The 6097-nt window shown below is 38.8% G+C and overlaps 1 long non-coding RNA gene across 12 annotated transcripts in view; it reads right to left on the bottom strand.

Moving 5' to 3' along the window:
* Positions 1-284: 284 nt before the first annotated feature.
* LOC130841641 (uncharacterized) overlaps positions 285-6097 on the bottom strand; it is a 63124-nt gene continuing 57311 nt past the window's right edge. For 4 of the 12 annotated variants that reach the window (XR_009050240.1, XR_009050242.1, XR_009050239.1 and 1 more), the window contains 4 exons: positions 4033-4170; positions 3381-3527; positions 2369-2453; positions 286-2088 (listed from right to left, as the gene is read on the bottom strand). This is a non-coding gene — a long non-coding RNA (uncharacterized LOC130841641). Of the gene's footprint in view, positions 2092-2368; positions 2454-3036; positions 3079-3380; positions 3528-4032; positions 4171-6097 lie in introns of all 12 variants that reach the window. The other 8 variants (XR_009050249.1, XR_009050251.1, XR_009050247.1 and 5 more) reach the window with 6 other exon arrangements.

The following is a 6097-nucleotide window of genomic DNA, read 5'->3' as shown; positions in this document are numbered from 1 at the left end:
AGAAGATATTCAGATGGCAAATAAGCATATGAAAAGATGTTCAAACTCATTGTCATTAGAGCACTGCAAATTAAAACCACAAAGAGATATCACTACACACCCAGTGGGTAAAATTTTTAAAGACATATGATAATGCCAAGTGCTGGTTAAGATGTGGAAGAAATGGAGCAACTAGAACTCATATTTATGGTAGGAATGCAAAGTGATACAGAAACTTTGGAAAAGTTTAGCATTCATTCTTACTCCTAGACATTTACCCTATAGAAGTGAACATTTATATTCACACAAAACTGATACCTGAGAGTTTATAGCAACTTTATTTGTAATGGCCTAAACTGGAAACATCTCTCATGTCCCTCAGTGAATGGATTAAAAACTGGTACATTCAGTGAAGTACAACAATAAAAATAATGAATATTGATTTACATAATAACAATATAGCTAATACTTAAATGCATTTTACTAAGTGAAAGAAGCCAGATCCAAAGGTCTATATATTGCATGACTCTATTCAAATGATCTTCTGGAAAAGGCAAAGCCATAGGGATGGAGAGTAAGTGGTTTTCAGGGATTGAGGATGCAGAAAAGGGTTCATAACAATAAGAGCAACCAAGAGAAATTATTAATGCTAAAACCGTTCTGTATGGTACTGGAATGGAAGGATACATGACTCTATACTTGTCAAAAGTATAGAACTATACACTATAAGAGTGAATTTTAGTGTAGATAAATTAGAAATAAAAATCTCAAACAAATGGATATTTTTCCCTATCAAATGATGAGATTTATAAAAGGAAAGGGTGTATTTTGATGCACATTTATGCACCACTGATGGGAATGTAATTTGTACAACTATATTGAGGACAATTCAACAACATCTTTCAGGTGCCCTAATAATGCTCTCATCAAACCCAGTAATCCCAATTTTAGAAATTTATTCTAAAAAAATAGAGATGCACATAAAGGTTAATGTACAATGATGTTCATTACATTTTAATGTTATAGGCAAAATTGTTAATATCCAAAATGCATCGTGGGATCATCTATAGTAAGCCCCCTACATACAAACAAGTTCCATTCCAAGAGTATATCCATAAGTCCAATTTGTTCTTAAGTCCAACAAAGTTAGCCTAGGTACCCAACTAACACAATCAGCTATATAGTACTGAACTGTAATAGGTTTATAATACTTTTCACACAAATAATACATAACAAACACAAAAAATAAACATTTTAAATCATTTTTAATCTACAGTACAATACCTTGAAAAGTACAGTAGTACAGTACAACAGCTGGCATACAGGGGTTGGCATCGAGTGAACAGGCAAGAAGAGTTACTGACTGGAGGAGGGAGAGGAGATGGGAGGTGGTAGAGTGGAAGGATCGTCAGCAATAGGAGATAGAGGGTAAGCTTTAATTTCACCCATTCACATCCTGGGCTTGAAATAAAGATATTGTACTACTGTACTTTATACAGTACTGTACACAGAAGCACAACCACTTGTAGAAGATGCACACATGTGACAATGTATGCCACACACATGAACTAATTTACATGACTGGACATGTGAATGCACATTCCCATCTTTGAAAGTTCGTAACTCAAAGGTTCGTATGTAGGGGCCTTACTGTAAATGAATTTTGTTAGGTCCATATGAAATATTATGTGACAATACTGTATTTTTAAATAATGCTAATGATATAGAAGAATGCTTATTTTCAAATGAGAAGAGTTGGGGAATAACATATACAATGTCAATTTTATTTTTAAACTGTGTTATATATACTTTTTTTAAAGAATAAAAGGAAATACATGCAAATGTTAAGAGTTATTTTCTGGCTTATAAGACTATAGGTATTCTTTACATTTTAATTTATACCTTTCACTTTATTTTTTTTAACAATGACCACCTATTTTTATCATCAAAAAACATTTTTTAATTTTGAAAAACACAAGCCCATCCTAATGCAGCCAATTCTATGATCTTTTTGGTTGCTATCTTCATTCAGAAGGCCACACTGTTGTCCCTTCAGATGCTTGTTGTTGTCTTGCTCCTTCAGGTACTGGACTCATTGCAGATGAAAACCTGCTGGAGAGAGAGAGTGGCAGCATCTCTCCAGGAACATCAAACCGCTTAAACTGGCCTAGTCAGCCACGGGCTGATACTGGTATTAATCTCTCATACCTATGCAGGGAACAGATGTCTTTAAAAGCTATAATGTCCATCTTATATAACTGGAAGTTTCCCCTTTTCTAAATCTCTTTCTTCTATGAAATAATCTTTTAAAACCCTTCTCCAAAGCAGCTCTTTTTTATTTTAGATATTCCATTATGCTCTGGGGAATGACAAAGGTTCAAGTACTGACCTTTCATTGTAATGTTTCCTTATGTCCTATCTGGTGTTTGGTGTTGCCTGAAGCCATTCTGTCCACTGTCTCTGGCCCATTCATCCTATTAAAAAGAAAAACAAAAAAGCTGAGCTATTTGGTACTACTTGCGCTATTTCCTCTGTCCTCAACCCCTTTAACACCCTGTCATTGAACCAGAGATTTCTTTTAAGTTGCCAACTTTTTTCTGGGTTGTTATTTATAATGGCCAACAGAAACCTCCACAAAGGCAGATCTACCTGAGAAGAATGGCTGACACTGACTCTCACAGGTAGCAACAGAAATAATGCAGCACAACTTATCTTCATTCTACCTTTAAAAATTATAGGTTAATGAAGCGAGTCTCAGTGCCTCCTCCACTAAGGTAAAGGATTTTATGACCTTCACTTTTCTCTCCTCTCTCCCCTCATTCTTAATGGCAATAAGGCGTTAACTCCTATCTTCACTCACAAACATCAGAGATCTCAGGTTTGCTTCCTTCAATCATGTAGGCTTCTAAGGTCTAATACCCACTAAAATATCAAGCATAGCTTCCCTCTCCTTCCCCTCTGCACTGAACTCCTCTTTTTATATCCAGAGAGAAACATGGTGTCACTCCCAACACTCACTGAAGCTTCACTCACTCACTCACTCACTCACTCACTCACAGTAAGGCTCTTCCCAGCAGGGGCCTGTTACAGACAGATGGCCTGGGGGAAGGAAAAGAAAAAAACACCTGCTGCAATCCATCAGGGTGAAGCAAGAAATGAAAGGTGACTAGAGAGAGCAAGGAGTACACTAAAAGAATTCTGAAGAATGGAGAGGCAAGGCACAGGATAAGGCACCAGAAGATATAACTAAGGGTGTCCTGAGCAATCACTGGGAATATTTGAAAGGTACAAGACTTTACACTTCCCCCATACCCTATCTTGCCCATCCCCAAAAGACAAAAAGTAACCAGGACTCCTGACACTGTTTACTATTAACCCATAAGATTTGCGTCCTTACATACCATATGTATGCAAATCCTAATCTCTGATGACCAAGTTAGAAAGAGATACAAGCCCTCCTACTGGTGTTTCATAATCATTTGAGACATCAGGGGTAAATCCTGGGGCTTGGGTCCGGTTGCTGGCCATGGCTACAGTGTCTCCAGTGGCTGCCAGGAGATAAGGTGGGAGTTGGTTTCGGGCTGATTAACATGAGTATTCCCCAACTGCAGAAGTAATTATGACAAATTCAACCCCAAACTTAGCATTCAAACCTCCTTGGGTCTTAAGAGATGGAAAGAAGTGCTAATTAAAGAGAGTGACTCCCAGTGGCATATACATGGGATGGAGAAGTGCCAGCGGAAGGAGAAAGTCAACAGCTTTTGTTTGCTTTTAATCAGTGACATTTTAGTCATGGAACTGAAGGAAAAAGAATATGAATGCAGGGATTGGGGATATTTTCAAGTCAATTGACTGCCTTCCTTCCATAAAGTTGGGGTCTTATGTTACTGAAACTCAAACTCATCTCTGGTGGCCTATATTACAACATTGGGGATCTGGCAATTTTTGACTACATGGGTTCCTCTTTATGGGGCATGATAGTTCATATATATACACAGAGTACAACTTCTGAAAAGAGCCACGAGGGCTAAGCATGCAATTGAAAAGAGCAACCTGTGGCCTGGACAGTCTTCAAGAGAGTAATCTCTCTGTTGAGTCATGTTTTGCAAAGCTGAGATGAAGAGAGGCTGTAGTCATCCTCAGATTTTTTTTCCTTTTCTTCTCCTTCATGAAGTCTTCTACCAGGTCCTCCTGAGGAATAAATATAGAGCAGCACCCACAAGAGAGGATGGGCTGTCTGAGGGCCTGGTCACTCTAACACAGTGGCTCTAAACCTTTATTGGAATATTGACTCATTTGAAGATTATAACAAAAGAAAAATGACTACATGCAATGTCAGAGAGCTCACAGAGACTCTCTTCCTAAACTTTACCTTCCAGGTCCTAAGGGCCATCTCTTTGCATCAATTTCCAGCCCTCCTTCCCAACAGCACAAGAACATCTGACCCTAAATGGCTTTTACAAAGTGGTTTTGTTATTCATCCACTGATGTGGGCTTTGTCTACTCTTTATCTTAAAAGCTCAATTAGATAATAGGACTGTGTTTTGTTCGAGTTAATCAATATGTGTGTTTTTAAAGTACTGTGCCTGTCTTTTTCAAAGGGCAATTCTAGTTCTCTCCTCAACTCGGAGACTCAGAAGCCAAAGCACATTATGGAACACAGCCAATAAAAGCTTGTAGCATGTAATGAAGTTATGTCAAGGTCAAGGAAAAATTTCAATCCTAAAGAAAATTTTTTATGACACTTCCAGACGTCCAGCTTGCTGCTCTTTCAAAGAGTTAGGAGATGGCCACAGGATTCCACTAGTGCTAAGGGCCAGCAGCCTAGCTATCCTCGCCTGGGAGTGCTGCTCATTTTCACACATGAAATGTGACAGACCCAAAAGGGATAAACAGATGGCACACAGCAAAGTGTCAGTCAAGCACTTAATAAAGGAGGGAACCATTTTAGATGTGCGTTCTGCCAGCCAAAACCTCAGTGCAATGGGCAAACCACAGTTTTTGCACCTTCCGGTAATCCCCACCACTCTTCTGAGGCTCATACTACTATCCCACTAATCCTCTTCTTCTCTTGCATTTGCACAGTTGTCATGTGCCAACCTTCAGGTCATTCCTCAGTCACTAAAACCTATTTTATCTAGCCCACAGTGTTCATTCCTAGCCCAGCTTTTGCTATAATCCTGGGTCACTGCAGTATCCAGATAAACGACCATCTGACATCCTAGCATCACAGGTATCTTGATCACTCCAGTTTTAAAATTTTAACATTCCAAAGTTAGTCTCTGATACAGGTCATATCATTCCAGTTTTCCAACTATTCAGTACCCCTCTTGATCACACTAAGGCCTCTTTTTCTTTACAGACTCTGAGCTTCCTTCCATATACAGTCTGGATCCTCAAATTGATTTTGGTGTAACTCCTCTCTTGCTAGCTGTCCATTCCTCAATCAATCAAGATCAGTTCCAGGCAACCAAATGTCACTTGTAACAATGGCCCAAGACCACTTTATATTTTCCTGAGTCTATAATTAAGTTTCAAATTAGTTGCTCACTTTGATATATCATAAGCTCTCCATTCCAGCCTTTATGGCCTGGATATTCCTTAGACTCTTGTCTCCATAATCCTGTCCCTGGTCAGCTTCCTCGCCATCATTCACCTTTACAATTACAAACCTTCAAACACTTATCAGGTATTCTTCCTAACTCTTATTCTTATTATTATGCCCCAGTGAAGAAGTGACTCCTTTCATTTAAGGTTAACCCTCCACCCATGTTCTAAGAGCCATAAGTTATCATCTCTCTCCCACATGTACAATGCCTCACTTCTCCCTGCCCTATAGTCTGTGAGCATGCTCGATTTTCTCCTACATTAAAAGGGAGATTACATGATTCACTGTAGGGCCTGATGGAATGGTTTAACTTGTATTCTAGTTGCCACATCTTCTAACAGAACAAAGGCTTCTCATGAAGCAATAATGATCACACTAAATGAGAAAAAGGAAATATCAGCCTGTTGAGTGGTGAACATAAACTGGAGGCCTACCTGTTAATGTAGGTAAGGGGATAGCTGAGGTAAAGTTGAAAGGGGAAAACTGTGAATACCAGCCACAGGAGCAAAC

This window comes from Hippopotamus amphibius, chromosome X (assembly GCF_030028045.1).
Source record: "Hippopotamus amphibius kiboko isolate mHipAmp2 chromosome X, mHipAmp2.hap2, whole genome shotgun sequence".
NCBI classification, from domain to species: domain Eukaryota; kingdom Metazoa; phylum Chordata; class Mammalia; order Artiodactyla; family Hippopotamidae; genus Hippopotamus; species Hippopotamus amphibius.
Note: the sequence above shows the minus strand (reverse complement) of the source record. Positions and strands in the feature narration are given on the sequence as shown.